At 43.6% G+C, this 13,739-nt stretch overlaps 1 long non-coding RNA gene across 1 annotated transcript; it reads left to right on the top strand.

Moving 5' to 3' along the window:
• Positions 1-815: 815 nt before the first annotated feature.
• Positions 816-13,739, top strand: LOC121485418. The gene is made up of 3 exons (XR_005986278.1): positions 816-1,023; positions 9,660-9,819; positions 13,693-13,739. It is a non-coding gene; the product is annotated as an uncharacterized LOC121485418 (long non-coding RNA).

Genomic DNA, 13,739 nt, shown 5'->3' with positions numbered 1-13,739 from the left:
GGGAAGGAATGCCGGTCACATGAAAGCCAGGGCGGCTAGGTAATGTGGGAGACAGTGAGGGCCATGTTCCCACACTGAAAGTCATGATGACACTGTTAAAAAACGACTGGTGGGTGGGGGAAAGTGAAAGAAAAAGAAGAGGGGGAACAGAAACCAAAGTGAGCCAGAGCAGGATCAAGCAAGACTAACGGCCAATGCATGAAGAGAGGCCGGGGACGGGATGGGCCTGGAAGAGAATCAGGGCAAGGCAGGCGGATGAGATGTTGGGTCGGAGGAAAGACGTTAGATCAAGGAAAGCACAAGGACACACGGACAGAGAACCTGTTCATTTGTCTGAAGAGACTGGTAGGTAATCTGGCACCACATTCACCAACACAGTGTGTGGGAGGCCGGGTCCAAGGACCCTCCCAGGAGCATCAGGTGCAAAGCCTCGAAGGCAGGACAGACGAGACCCTGACAGTGAATTCTGTGTCTCTGCTTGCTCGAGGCCTGACTACATTCAAGCAGAAAGGGCTGTGAGGCCCTCAGGAGGAAAGAAAGATGATTGAGGGGAAAAGGCCAGGGAGAGCCATACATGCAGTCATAGCCCTCCCCTCAGCCAGTCCCCACACATCCCATCATCTTGCAGGTGGGGAGAAGAAACAGAAGCCAATAGGGGCTTTTGGCCTCAAGAATTTCACAGTCCAGGAGAAGGGACAAGATGTATACACACCACGCAATAAATAGCAGCAATATTTTTAGCACTGCTCAGATGAACACAGTAAGGGAATACTGCTTGAAAGAAAGAATGAACGTGTAAGGCATACTCAGGGAGATGAAGCACAGAAAGCTTTCTTGATCATGGCCCCTTGTGGAAATGCAAAAAAAAAAAAAAAAAAAATGCAGGAATTAAATTAGGTTCATCAAATTGGGTGAAAAATGTTAAACTGGGCAAGAAGCTTACCTGGGCTTGAGGACAGCCTACCACAGGCTCCAGATCCAAGCAGAGAACAAGAGGCCTAACTGCCAAATCCAGTCTTCCAGGTGAGTTGGATCTACATAGACATGCTATTCAAGTCAATATTCAACATCTTTTCTTTTTTTTTTTTTAATTGGCACCCCTAGGAGTCATATTGAGCGTTAAAAGGCATCAAGGAAAGGTTGGTGAGAAGGCCCTTGGAGGGGGGGCAGCATGCTGGCATGGAAGCGAGGCTTTGCCTTAGTCTGAGACACATGTTGGAAGACAACCTGAGATGAAAGATCAGATGAGTAACTGAGGTTGGAGGGGGGCCAGATAGGGGAGGAGGTGGGTTGTATGCGTCTGAGTCAAAGAGGCAAGGGCATTCAACTTGCAATTGAGAAAAATGGATAGTGAAGGTGACGATAATTACAACAACCTTTATTGAGTGCAGACTGTGTGCCAGGTGCTGCTCTAAGCACTTTACACGCATTAGTTTACACAACCCTCACTACCACCCCGTGAGGTATTTATTATATTGTTATTTGCATTTTATACGTGAGGAGGCTCAGACACGGAGAGATCAGGCAATTACCTAATGGAAGTTAGCCCAGGACTCTAATTAAATTCTAAACACTCTCTCTCTGAAGCCATGGAAAATTCAATGCCTCTGTTTCTGCATCTGTAAGCCTTTGTTATCTCACCGGTTCCTAGAGACATTGTAGATGATAAAGCCCTTGGGTTGGCACTTTGAGAGTATTAGCATCATTATCAAGGCGATGCTCTTCCCAGCAATACTGAATACGTGTGTTCCCTTTCGCATGTGACACCACAAGGCCTTTAAGAAATCTACAGAGGCTCACCAAATAAAGAACACCCCACGTTCACAACAAGACAATAATGCCAAGGGAATCTTCTCTCAGGAGAAGAAAGGTCTCTTTCCGACACACCTTAACAATTCTTAAAATGTTTAGGGGATGACACTCTTCTTTCCTATAAAAAGTTTCCCCACTGCCAAGAATAGCCAGGCCCTTGTCCTCCCTGAAGCCTCTCCCACAAAGACCAAATGAGGGGGACCAAGCCAACTCAGAAATTCAGGTTTTGAGTAGCAGATAGAGAAATAGATAGCAAATACATCTGTTTTCACAGGAGCCTGTTGTTCTCTGTACTAACTGCTATAAAAACGACATGAAACTAGCCACACATTAGTTTTGGTTCTCGTGACTAAATCAAGGAATGGCATGGTGGTGCTGTGTCATTAGAAATGAAACCAGTTCTTAAACAAGAGAATAGGGCCGACATTTTAATAACCCGAACGATTTCATAGAAAAATCAAAGCTGAAACTTCAACACCCCAGCCCTGAACACCTGCTGCTTGAGTTTGGTTCTGAACCAGTGAAACTGCTTTCTTGCATTGAAGACATGAGATGGGCCCTGACATGCCCAGCACTCGTGGTGGCCAGGGAAGTCTTCCTTCCATCTACTGTTCTGCTCAGCAAGACATCAGCTCAATCTTGGCTCTGGTGGGACTGACTAGATTTGGCACTTTAGGGAGATGCAAAAAGTAACTCATGTTTTTACTTTTTTCAAATATGTAACCTTATATGTTTTGAGATTATATATATATATATATATATATGACATACTCAGATATATGAAGTTGACCTTCCTGGTGGTATTGTCGTCCACTCGTCTCAGATAAAGAAATTGAGACCTGAAGAGGTTAAAGTGGACTTACCTTGAAGAAGGCAGACAGGTTCTGAACAAAAGTTTTCTTTTCTTTTTTTTTTTTTAAAGATTTATTTATTCATTCATGATAGACAGAGAGAGAGAGAGAGAGAGAGAGAGAGAGGCAGAGACACAGGCAGAGGGAGAAGCAGGTTCCATGCCAGGAGCCTGAGGCGGGATTCGATCCTGGGACTCCAGGATCACACCCTGAGCCAAAGGCAGGTGCTAAACTGCTGAGCCACCCAGGGATCCCCTAAAAGTTTTCTTATCTACATCTGCGTTGCCTCTAGTTTGGCCTTTACTGTTTGGCCAACAATGATGTTCATGTGGTAAAAATACATAGGGTGCCTCCTCAGCGTCCATTTCCCCCATGTCCTGTCACAGCACCCACATTTTGCCTTAAGGGAACTCCCCACCCCCCCAACCCCGCTTCCTCAATCCCTCCCCTTTCTCCAGCAGCTGGATGTATCCAGCTCCCAGGCGTGGAACCCTGACATTCTTAAGTCAATCAGAGCGCCCATCACCTGGCCACAATGATTGGCTCAGGGGTGGACATATGCTCCAATTTGGGCCAACGGGGTTTGGGGAAATGTTTGCTAGAGTCTCTGGGGAAAAGCTTCCCCAGCCTTCTGTTGGGTCACCAGGGGAAACAATCCATCTTTTCCTGGATGGAGTCTTAGAGAATACAAAGTCTGAAGCTCCCTCAGTTGTCGTTGCCACCAAGGGAAGTGCTGGCCTGAGGATGAAGCCAGCATGCAGAACAGCCATGGCTCTGAACAAGACAGGTATGGAGCTGGTATCTTGAGGAGGGTGTGATTTCAAGATTACACTCTGGAGTTTTCATGCTACAAGTCATTGCGATCCCTTTGCTCAAGCCGGTTTGAGTTTGCTGTTCTATGAAAAATCTCAACCAATGCAAATACCACTGGTGTCACTCTGATTATTGCTTTGGCATCTCAGTCAATAGCATAAAACCCATTTGACCCAAATGACCGAGCCTTCAAAGCGAATTGGCATTTCTGGAGCTTGCCCATGTCTGGTGCCAGACTTTACAGACAGGACTCACGTTTTTCTGGGCCCAGGATCTGGCTGGCACTGATCTTCTCAGGGACTGGTCTTGCTGACTCCATGTTGTCTCGGTCTATGCCCATCCCCTCCAATCCCCTCCACCAATATCCTGTGCTCTGGTGAGTGAGCCAGCAGGGGAGTGGGCAGCCGGCTGCAGATCTTGGGCACCAGCAATGTCAAGAAAAAGGAGTGTCTCACCAGTCCTGTGTCAATGCCAAATCCCAAGATTTCTGGCACCCCTCTGAGGATCTTTTGCTAGTAGCTGACTCTTGCAGAGGTTCAGAGGTGGGGCATCAAAGATCATTAAGTCCCATGGGTCTGAAAATCTGATAGGAACTGGTTTTGCAATTCTACTCAATCTTGGTTTCTCTTGAAAAATTCTGTTATTGCCAGTTCTGGCCAATATGACTAAGCAGAGGCAGAGACACAGTCTAAACAGTTAAAAAGAATCCTGTAGCTATCCTAAGTAGTCCAACAGGAGAGAAAGAAAGCATAAACAAGTGCGGAGGGATCAGATGTGCAAAGGGGGGCTCTCACGCTCTCCGCCGCCCATCTCCCCCACACCCAGTCTCTCAGCAAGACTTGCAGTGGGTCTTCCCTTAAAGATTCTCTCCATCTTTACTACCATCGTGTGACTTATTCATTCAACAAACAACACTGGAGGTCTGCTGGGTTCCAGGCATTGTTCTAGTGGCTGAGAGAACAAAACTGCCCACACTTTCCAGTGACCCTTCTTGCTCAGGCCTCTGTAGAAGCCTTCTCAGGGACTGGTCTTGCTGACTCTTTTGCCCCCTCGTTCCATTCTCCACGTACTAGCCTTAAAGATCTCTTTGAAATGCCAATACTTTCCCATTTAAAACCCTCCAATGGATTTCCATCACTCCTTAATTAAAATCCTGTCCCCTCAGCTCCTCTGGGGGGCTGTGTGCCTCCTTGCCTCCCACTTTGGCCTCTTCTCACATCCCATGTGAGCTCCTCACAGGTGCACTGGCCACTGGCCCTGTGGCCAACTCTCAAATATATTAAAGCCTTTTCTCTTTTCAGACTTCTCAATCTGCTATTTCTTCCTAAAACAAGCCTTCACGTTTTTTGGATGATGATTCCCAGTAAGAAATGGATTTCATACCATGAACCAAGATACACACCAACCTGTACCTAAAGGCAACATTACTTTTATATGATAATACTTATGGTGTTTTCCATTCCTTTTTTAAAAAGCTAGTCAAGCAAGACCCACTAATTTGTAGTGTGAGAACACTCCTGCCTCTGCTCTTTACATGGCTGAGTCTTTCTCATTCTTCAACCTTCTCTCTGAATGCTAGATAGAACATTCCCTGGCCATCTCTGCCTCCCTGATCTAAACCAGGCCCAATTTAGGTCACTTTTCATCTGAGTCCCTGTCCTTTGCCTCTGATAGCGTGTATCAGAGTTATAATGACATATTTCCTCATTGAGATTTGCTCACTGTCTTGCACACCACACCGCTACCTTTTCAAGGCAGGGACTGCTCTGTTCCCCATTGTGTATCAGCATCTCGTTCACTAAGTTGCCATCAGGGTAGAATGTACATAAATATTCACTGACCAACTAAGTGTCCAAATGAGTGGGTGGGTAGGTGATGCTGAGGCTTGCATTTCAAAGTAAGCCTCTCCAACAAAAAGAAACAGGGCTTCTTAGAGAAATGACTGATTCTAGGGTGAGGGCAGGAAATACACAAATTGTGCCAGAAACGAATGAAATGGTCAAAAAACAAAAGGATGGGGCATGGCAAAGGGGACACAGGAGCCAGACTGAAAGAGCTCCCAATGGCCAAAGCTGGAATAATTTGAACAACAAATAATCCACTATCAGATTATAACCCAATGCATTCAATAAACATCTACCTGCAAATCTACACCGGTACAAGTAAGTGGTTGACTAAATAAATGCACGCGGGGAGAAGAGAGAAAACTTTCTTACAGAAGAATTTCAAATAATTTATATAGCTACTACCCACCCACCCCCAGGAAGTGGAGCTTGATTCTCCTCACCCTGCCTCCACCTCTTAAGGGGAGGGAGGAGGTGCAGCATGGAGGGGACTTGCTTGCAAACAAGAGAGGAGGGAAAATGGGGGAACGGGTCACCTTATGGTGGGGAAACCTGGCCAACACTGTCTTGCCAGGTGTTCAAGGTTGACATCTCTGTCACATCACATGCTCCCTCACAGGGTGTGATGACAAGGGCACCTCACCTCTGTGGGCTTCCTCCAACAACCTGTGACCCTGGTGTCATCAATTGCAAAGAAAGCGGCAGACAAATCCATTCAGAGGGACACTATACAATACCTGACTAGTACTCCTCAGATCTGCCAAACTTCATGAAAAACAAAACTAGAAACTGTCACAAGCCAGAGAGATTAAGGAGATATAAAAATCACCTGCGATGTGGTAAAGTGAGACCCTGGAACAGAAAAATGAAATTAGTGAAAAATTGAAGAAAATCTGAGATTAAGATTTTAACCTTAATGTACTATTGGACTTCGGTTAATAATAATGTATCAGTGTTGGTTCATTAATTAAGCTATTATAATGTAAATATACCATTATCAGGTAAGAAGCTAACAACAGGAGGGACTGGGTGAGGGGAATGTGAGAACTCTGTATAATATCTCTGCAACTTTTTGGTGAATATAAAACTATTCTAAAATTAAGAATCTACTTAAATAAAAGTTCAGGCTTATGGCCAACAGCAGGGCCTCCATTCAGCTGGTTTCACGAAGTACTTTTCACAAAGCACTTCAAATCCTGCTGGCCACAAGCAAGACACTTAAAACCCTTGGAAGATGAGTAGATGAACACAGACAAAGCAAGGCACCAGGGTTGTAAAGACACACTTTGCTGTGCAGGTTTACAGGCTGACTACAGAGGAAAGAGGGGTATGTGAGGGTGGTAATGAGAGGAAGTGAGGCCAGGCTTGCTTAGCTTTGGTAAGGTGGACTCAGGTATGCTCCCCTGAGATGTAAGTTCCATGAAGGCAGGAACCTTGTCTGCCTTTCCATCATTATGTCTCAGCACCCGGAACTGTGCCTGGAACATAAAGAATGTTCAGAAGTATGTGCTGAATAGGTGAGTGGCTGGATACATGGACAAGGAAGGTCCTGCTAGAACTCCAGTTGAACTCTAGAACCACTGCTGGCCAGTCAGGTCTCCCAGGTGCCTATTGGATTTGCATTTGTGTACATGGTGATGATTGTGTTTGCATCATCAGAGGTCTTCTGTAAAACATGCAGATGTTAGCACTGGTTTTTGAATGGTCCTAATGTCATCTGCAGGCACTGAAGACCTGGACATAAGCTTAGTTCCTTGAAGCATATGTTGATGGTATTAACTGGTAGGTCTGCAGACAAGTAGGAGTGAATGCCATCTTCTCCTTACTCTGTTCCGGTATCTTGTTACTCTCAGCCCGAGCTCATCACACCCTGGGACTGGCTAGAGTTAGCAGGGGTTTTTAAGCTTCCAGTATGGTCTCAGGAAATGTGAGGAAATAGTTGAAAGGGAGGTTGGATTTTCCTGTAGGCATCTACTGACATTCCTCCTTAATGGTCCTAAATGCTCAGTATATTTATCTGCATATATCCTTGTTTATGGAAAAAATTCAAGTTTGGGGAAAATTAGGGAAAATCATATTCAACTACATACCTATTAATGAGAATAGAGCAAACTGAGTGTTTGTGTAAGACAGTCTCCAAATATATAAAGTGAAAAAAGGAATTACAGAACAGTGAGTATAGTCTATGTCGCTCTGCTGTATGCGGGACGTGTGTATATCACACACAGCTATTACCGATGCCTCACAAGGAACTCATGGACAGAAGGGAGTTCTGTGAAGGAGGCCCAGAAGGAAGGAGAGACACTTGTGCTGGACACTCTTGGAACTTTTTGAATTTTCTACATGTACAATGTATTCAAAACTAAAAAAAGAACTTTAGAAAATGATTTCAGGCCAAGAAACATTTGAGTTTTGGCTACAGGTTACAATAACCTCTTTTTCTGATTGATGCCTGAGTTGTCTCTGAGCCTTTTGTTTCTGCGGGATCTATCGTCACCTGTCAGGTGATAGGTAGGTAGGTTTTTCTGCTGGACAGGTCCTGGCTTTTAACATCCTCTTCAAATAAAGCTTTACATGAAGTGGTAGGAGTACACGAATGGACTGAAAAAAGGTGGTGTTCCTCATGGTTCATTTATTCTAAAGCAGGAATGAATTTTAAAAATAAATAATATGGTTATTTTGTAAATAGCACACTTGTATTATATAGTGGTTTCCTGTTAAAGGGCATTATTCTGTTCAATGTAAGCATTTAGAAATAATCTCAACCATTAGTAATGAATCATACTAGAACATCTGTAGGAGATTTCCCTTTGAATCAACAATGCATCCCTCCAATGAATTGGATAAATCAATAATTTACTCTAGATAAATATTTCACCAAGATCACTTTCTGTATTTAAGCAATTTTCTATATTCTCACATTCCAAAGCAATATGGTTTCAAATTCAAAGGTAACTCCTTCCTTAGTTCTGAGGGAATAATGTTTGAGAAACACATAAGCAGACTGAGTTAAAAACTACAAAGCATTTGAAAAGATGTATTTCAATCACACTTCAGCTAACTTCAAGAGAAAGGATGTTCCATTTCTCTTGCATAGATTTCACTACAAGGTTAAGCCAAACGTAAAGCATTTACATTCAGCTGCCATAAGAAAAAAAAAAAAAAGAAAAAGAAAAAAAAGCTTCACAGAGCAAGGATGGAAGATCTAAGAGCAGCAGCAAGAGCATCCCTTGGGTGTTTGTTGGAAATGCCGAATCTGGGGTGCTGTCCCACACGCTCATCACAATCTGCATTTAAATGAGAGTCTCAGGTGATGCTCACTATTCTGTTAAGGTCTGAGAAGCTCTGGACTAAGAAACCTCAACTATGCCCCCATTCAGCTTATATTCTTCAGCGAACTCTATATAGTCTTTAGCAATGAAGACAATATAACTTTTTTGAGACAAAAGAGTCAGACTGATGAGAAAAGACTGTACTAGTCATTTTCCCACCCTCCTCTCACTCATGGACACATCTTTCCTTTTTTTCTAAAGCCATTCCCTCCAAGCCTTCCTAGACCATCTATCACCCCTTCCACCAGGATGATCACCTTTTCCACTACTTCCTTGCCTTTTACCCAGGACACAGAGGCCTCCCTCTTGCATAATCCACACATACACACACACACACACACACACACACACACATTTTCTCTCCACCATGCTAACAGCTCCCCCCGCCCCCCCGCCAGCCCCATCACTAAATTTCTCAAGAGCAGTGAGCAACCAGATAGCTCTCAGAGCTGACTCTGTTCTCCTGAAGGCCCCGAGTATCTAATGGCCACATCCAGAGGCCTGGGCTCTGTTACTTCCCTAGATCCCTCTGTAGTGTATGAGTTCTTTCTTTAGCACCACTGTCTCCAGCACCTGCCTTCTTCCTCCTTTTGCCACCCGAGCGTGGGCATTCCCCTCCATTTAGCAGCCCAAGGTCATCTCTTCTCTTTCTAACCCTATAGCTTTGCTGTGTGTTCTCGCCCTCCAAGCCCCTCCTGCTTCAAAGGTCACTTCCATGCAGCAAATTTCCCGGTGTCTTCAGCACTGACCTCTTTAGAACTCCAAGAGTCTTGTATTGTTTTCATTCACTTAATATTTATGGAGAGCCTATGGCCTGCCATTGCACTGTGTGAGGCACTGGGCAACAAAGCAGACATTCCTGTCCTCATTGAAGTTACAGCCCACTAGGTAACATCCATATGAAGCAATTAAATCAAGTGAGATAAATACCAAAGAAAAATTGAGTGAGCCAGTGGGAGGGCATAGTAATCCATCCCTTATTGGAATTTCACTTCCCATGATTGCAGCCACCTGTGGTCAACTGTGGTCCAGAAGCAGATAATCTTTCTGACTGATCCTCAGAAGGTCAATAGTAGCCTAACACTTCATCACAATGCCTGTATCATTCACCTCACTGCATCTCATCACGTAGGTATTTTATCATCTCACATCGTCACAACAAGAAGGGTGAGTACAGTATATGAAGATATTTTGAGAGAGGGAGAAAGACCACATTCACATAACTTGTTATTACTATATATTTTTATAATTGTTCTGATTGTAATTATTGTTAATCTCTTCCTTGCCTAATTTATAAATCAAACTTTATCATAGCTATGTACGTAAAGGAAAAACATCGCATACAATAGGGCTTGGTACCATCTAGTTTCAGGCATCCACTGGGGATCTTGGAAAATATATCCCATAGATAAAGGAGACTACTGTATAATCAAACCTAGCTAAGGGAATGGGATTATCAGATAAAATACAGGACATCCAATTAAAGTTGAATTTCAGGTAAACAGCAAATTCTTTTTAGTATAACTATGCCCCAAACATTGCATGGGATATACTGATACTAAAGAGTTTATTTGAAATTCAATTTTAACTAGGTATCTTATGTATTTTTAAAGGTTTTATTTTTATTTATCTGAGAAAGAGAGAGAGAGAGAGAGAGAGAGCACATGAGTAGGGGGAGAGGCAGAGGGAGAGGGAAAAGCAGACTCCTTGCTGAGCACAGAGCCCAATGTGGGGCTCAACCCCAGGACCCTGAGATCATGACCTGAAGTCAGATGCTTAACCGACTGAGTCACCCAGGCACCCCAGGCATCTTGTATTTTTATCTGCTACATCTGGCAACCCTACCAGTTAAGGATTGGTCAGCTGGAGAGGAAAGTCTTTAGGAACTGAGAGAAAGGAGAAGTATGAATTAGCAAGCAAATAAGAGTGATGAGAGGAGAGGCATTCCAGGAAGAAGTAGTAGTTGAGGCAAGAGTGTGTAATACAGAGAGTTTCATGTTTTTCAGAATCTGAAAGAGGTATAGTATGGTTGGTTCATGAAGAAGAGCTGGGAATTTAGTGGGGAGAAGCCAGATCTTGCAAAGCCTGAATCCTGGTAAGGGTTTTGGAGTACCCTAAAGACAATAGGAAACCATTTAGAGATTTCAAGCAGAGGAGAAAATGGACCTAAAATGGTCCTCATTACCAATTCCTATGTGGTGGTTTCAGGTGAGGTTGTTTCTCCCCCCCCCCCCCCCCCCAGCACCAAGAAGCAATTCTCTGGCCACCAATAGGATGTCCTACAAATCCACTCAATTCTGACACTATCTCCACTGAATCAGACAGCATCATATTCCACAGGTGAAGGGTTTCTCCCCACAAGACTGCTCCCTTACCCCAACTTCAGGTGCTAGTCAAAGCTCAGGCTGTCATCTGTTCTTCTGACAAATCAGCTATAGAGGGGAGCTTTCCATGATCCCTTCCTCACTGAGTTCAATTAATTTGCTAAAGCAGCTCACAGAGCTCAGGAAAACATTTTACTAACTAGATTCCAGTTGATTATGAAAAAATACAACTCAGGAATAGACAGATGGAAGAGATGTATAGGGCAAGGTATGTGGGAAGGCATACGTCTCTCCCCCAAGCCCCATGTGTTTATCAACCCAGAAGCTCCCCGAATCTCATCCTTTTGTGTTTTTATGGAGGCTCCATTACATAGGCCTGATTAAGCCATTGGCGATTGGCAATTGATTCAATCTCTAGCCCCTCTCTCCTCCCTCAAAGATAAGGGAGGTAGGGCTGAAAATTCCAACCCTCTAATCACATGGTTGGTTTTCTTGATGACCAGCCTCCATCCTTAAGTGTGGTCACTTCATATAACAAAAGCTATCTTTATGGCTGTCATTAGTAAAGTCCAAGGGTTTTAGGAGCTCTGTGCCGGAAATGCAGAGGAAGCCCAAACATATATTTATTATAAATCACAATTCCACAGGACCAGAGGTAAACTTTTGAATAACCTTTCCAGCTACCAGATGAAGAAGGGAATTGAAGGGGCAGGAGTGGATGTGGGAACTCCACTTCTGGGGCTACTGTGAGAGTCAAGACATGTTAGTGACTTGATCATGGCAGGTTTCTCTCACCAGTTCCCAGACTTGGCTTGTTCTAAACCTCCCTACACACTGCCACCTGCATCATTACTTCAAAACGTTGCTCTGAACATATGATCTAAGTACTAAAAATATTCAGTGGGTCTAAACTGCACAGCAAAATCAATCAATCAATCAATCAACCAATCAATCTCCTTAGGCTTTCTATAACTTTGGCAGAGGAGAACCTATCTTTCCCTCTTTCCTGCAAGTGACAGGTTCCAGCCTAATTGGCCATTTTCTCTGAGCTTTTATCATGTGGCTCTACCACATGTCACTCATTTTCTTTCCCTTTCTTCCCAATTTTTTTTTCTTTTTTTTAAAGATTTGAGAGAGGGCTAGAGAGAGAACATGCACATGCACACTAGCACAGGGGGGAGGGGCATAGGAAGAGGGAGAGAGTGAATCTCAAGCAGACTCCCTGATGAGGGTGGAGCCTGAGGCAGGCCTTGAACCCACAAACCTGACTTCATGACCTGAGCCAAAATCAAGAGTCAGATGCTTGACTGACTGAGCCACCCAGGCACCTCCCGTCCCAATTTCTTAAAGAAAGAATCTCCCTTTCAGGCTCCAGGTCAAAAGCCTTCTTCATTGAAGGTTTTCATAACCTACTCATGGAGATGTTATAGAAATTTGTACATTCAATTAATATTTAATAAGGCCTTGTGATGTGTCAGGTACTGTTAGAGGTATGAAGCTTACATTCTGTTGTCAGACCAAAAGCAAGCCAAGGCTCCTACAGGAAATGGACCCTGGGCCCATTCTGCCTGGGTTTATATCCTGGCTCTATCACTCACCTCATAATGTTAGTAAAGTTATGTAAATTGTCCCATGCCTCAGTTTCTCCATGGGGATACTATCAGTTAACTATCTCATATAGCTTTGAAATTAAATGCGCTAATGCTTCTAACAGTCCCTGGGACACTGTAAACATTCAGTAACTGTTAGCTACATAGCCATATATATGTGGAGCCTCTAGAGGAAAGGACCTGGCATATTCAAGGGACAAAATGGGCAAGAAGCCAGTTTAGACATAATAAAGTAGCAAAGGTCAGAAGCAGGGACCAGATGAAGCAGAATTTGGTAAAGATTTTAGATTTATTTTGTGTGGGAGACATGGGAACGTTCTGATCAAGGAATGGCCATGATGTCACCCATGTTTTAAGGAGGTCATTATATTTTTGAGAAACAGCAAGAATGGAAGCAGCAAGACCACACAGGAGACTCTGTGGTAGTTCAAGTGAAACAACAGTTGCTCAGACTTAGGTGCTAACATGGAAGTGGTAAGAAGTAAATAAATTCAGGATTATATTTTAAGGTAGATTCATTAGGACTTGTTGATATGTATGTGAAGAGGAGAGAGGAAGTAAAAACATAAGCTATGGGGCTGAGTAGTGTTTATTAAGATGGGAAAGAGTGGGAGAGGTACAGGTTGAGGGAAAAGTCAGAAGTTCTGCTTTGACCAGATAAAATTTGACATCTAAAATGGATGTCAAACAGGTGGCTGGGTGTGAAGTCTAAGCTCATGAGGTTAATATTGGAGATAGCATATGGATGGTGTCAAAAACCATGAGATGAGTTCATGTATTGAGTGTAGCTAGAAAAGAAGACCAGAGCCTGAGCCCTGAGACATTTCAACATTTAGGGGTCAGGAAGACTCATCGAAGGAAACTGAAAAAGGGGCTAGGTAGGAACAAAACCAGGAGGGTGTGGTGTCCAATTAAGAAAGTGTTTCAAGAATAAAGGTGTAATCAACTGCCAAATGCTTCTGAGAGGTCATGCAAGATACCATCTAGTTAAAGTAAATCGTTTTCTCAGCTCTGTTGTCTCATAGTGCTTTACTTGTAACTTGTACCTTTCTCATTGTGATTTCCAACTGTTATATTCTATTGTTATTTTTGTCTTTTCTTTATAGAGGTTCCTGAAGGTCAGAGACCAAGTCTGATTCCTCCCAGGACATCC

The sequence above is a fragment of the Vulpes lagopus genome, chromosome 1 (assembly GCF_018345385.1).
Source record: "Vulpes lagopus strain Blue_001 chromosome 1, ASM1834538v1, whole genome shotgun sequence".
NCBI classification, from domain to species: Eukaryota; Metazoa; Chordata; class Mammalia; order Carnivora; family Canidae; genus Vulpes; species Vulpes lagopus.
Note: the sequence above shows the minus strand (reverse complement) of the source record. Positions and strands in the feature narration are given on the sequence as shown.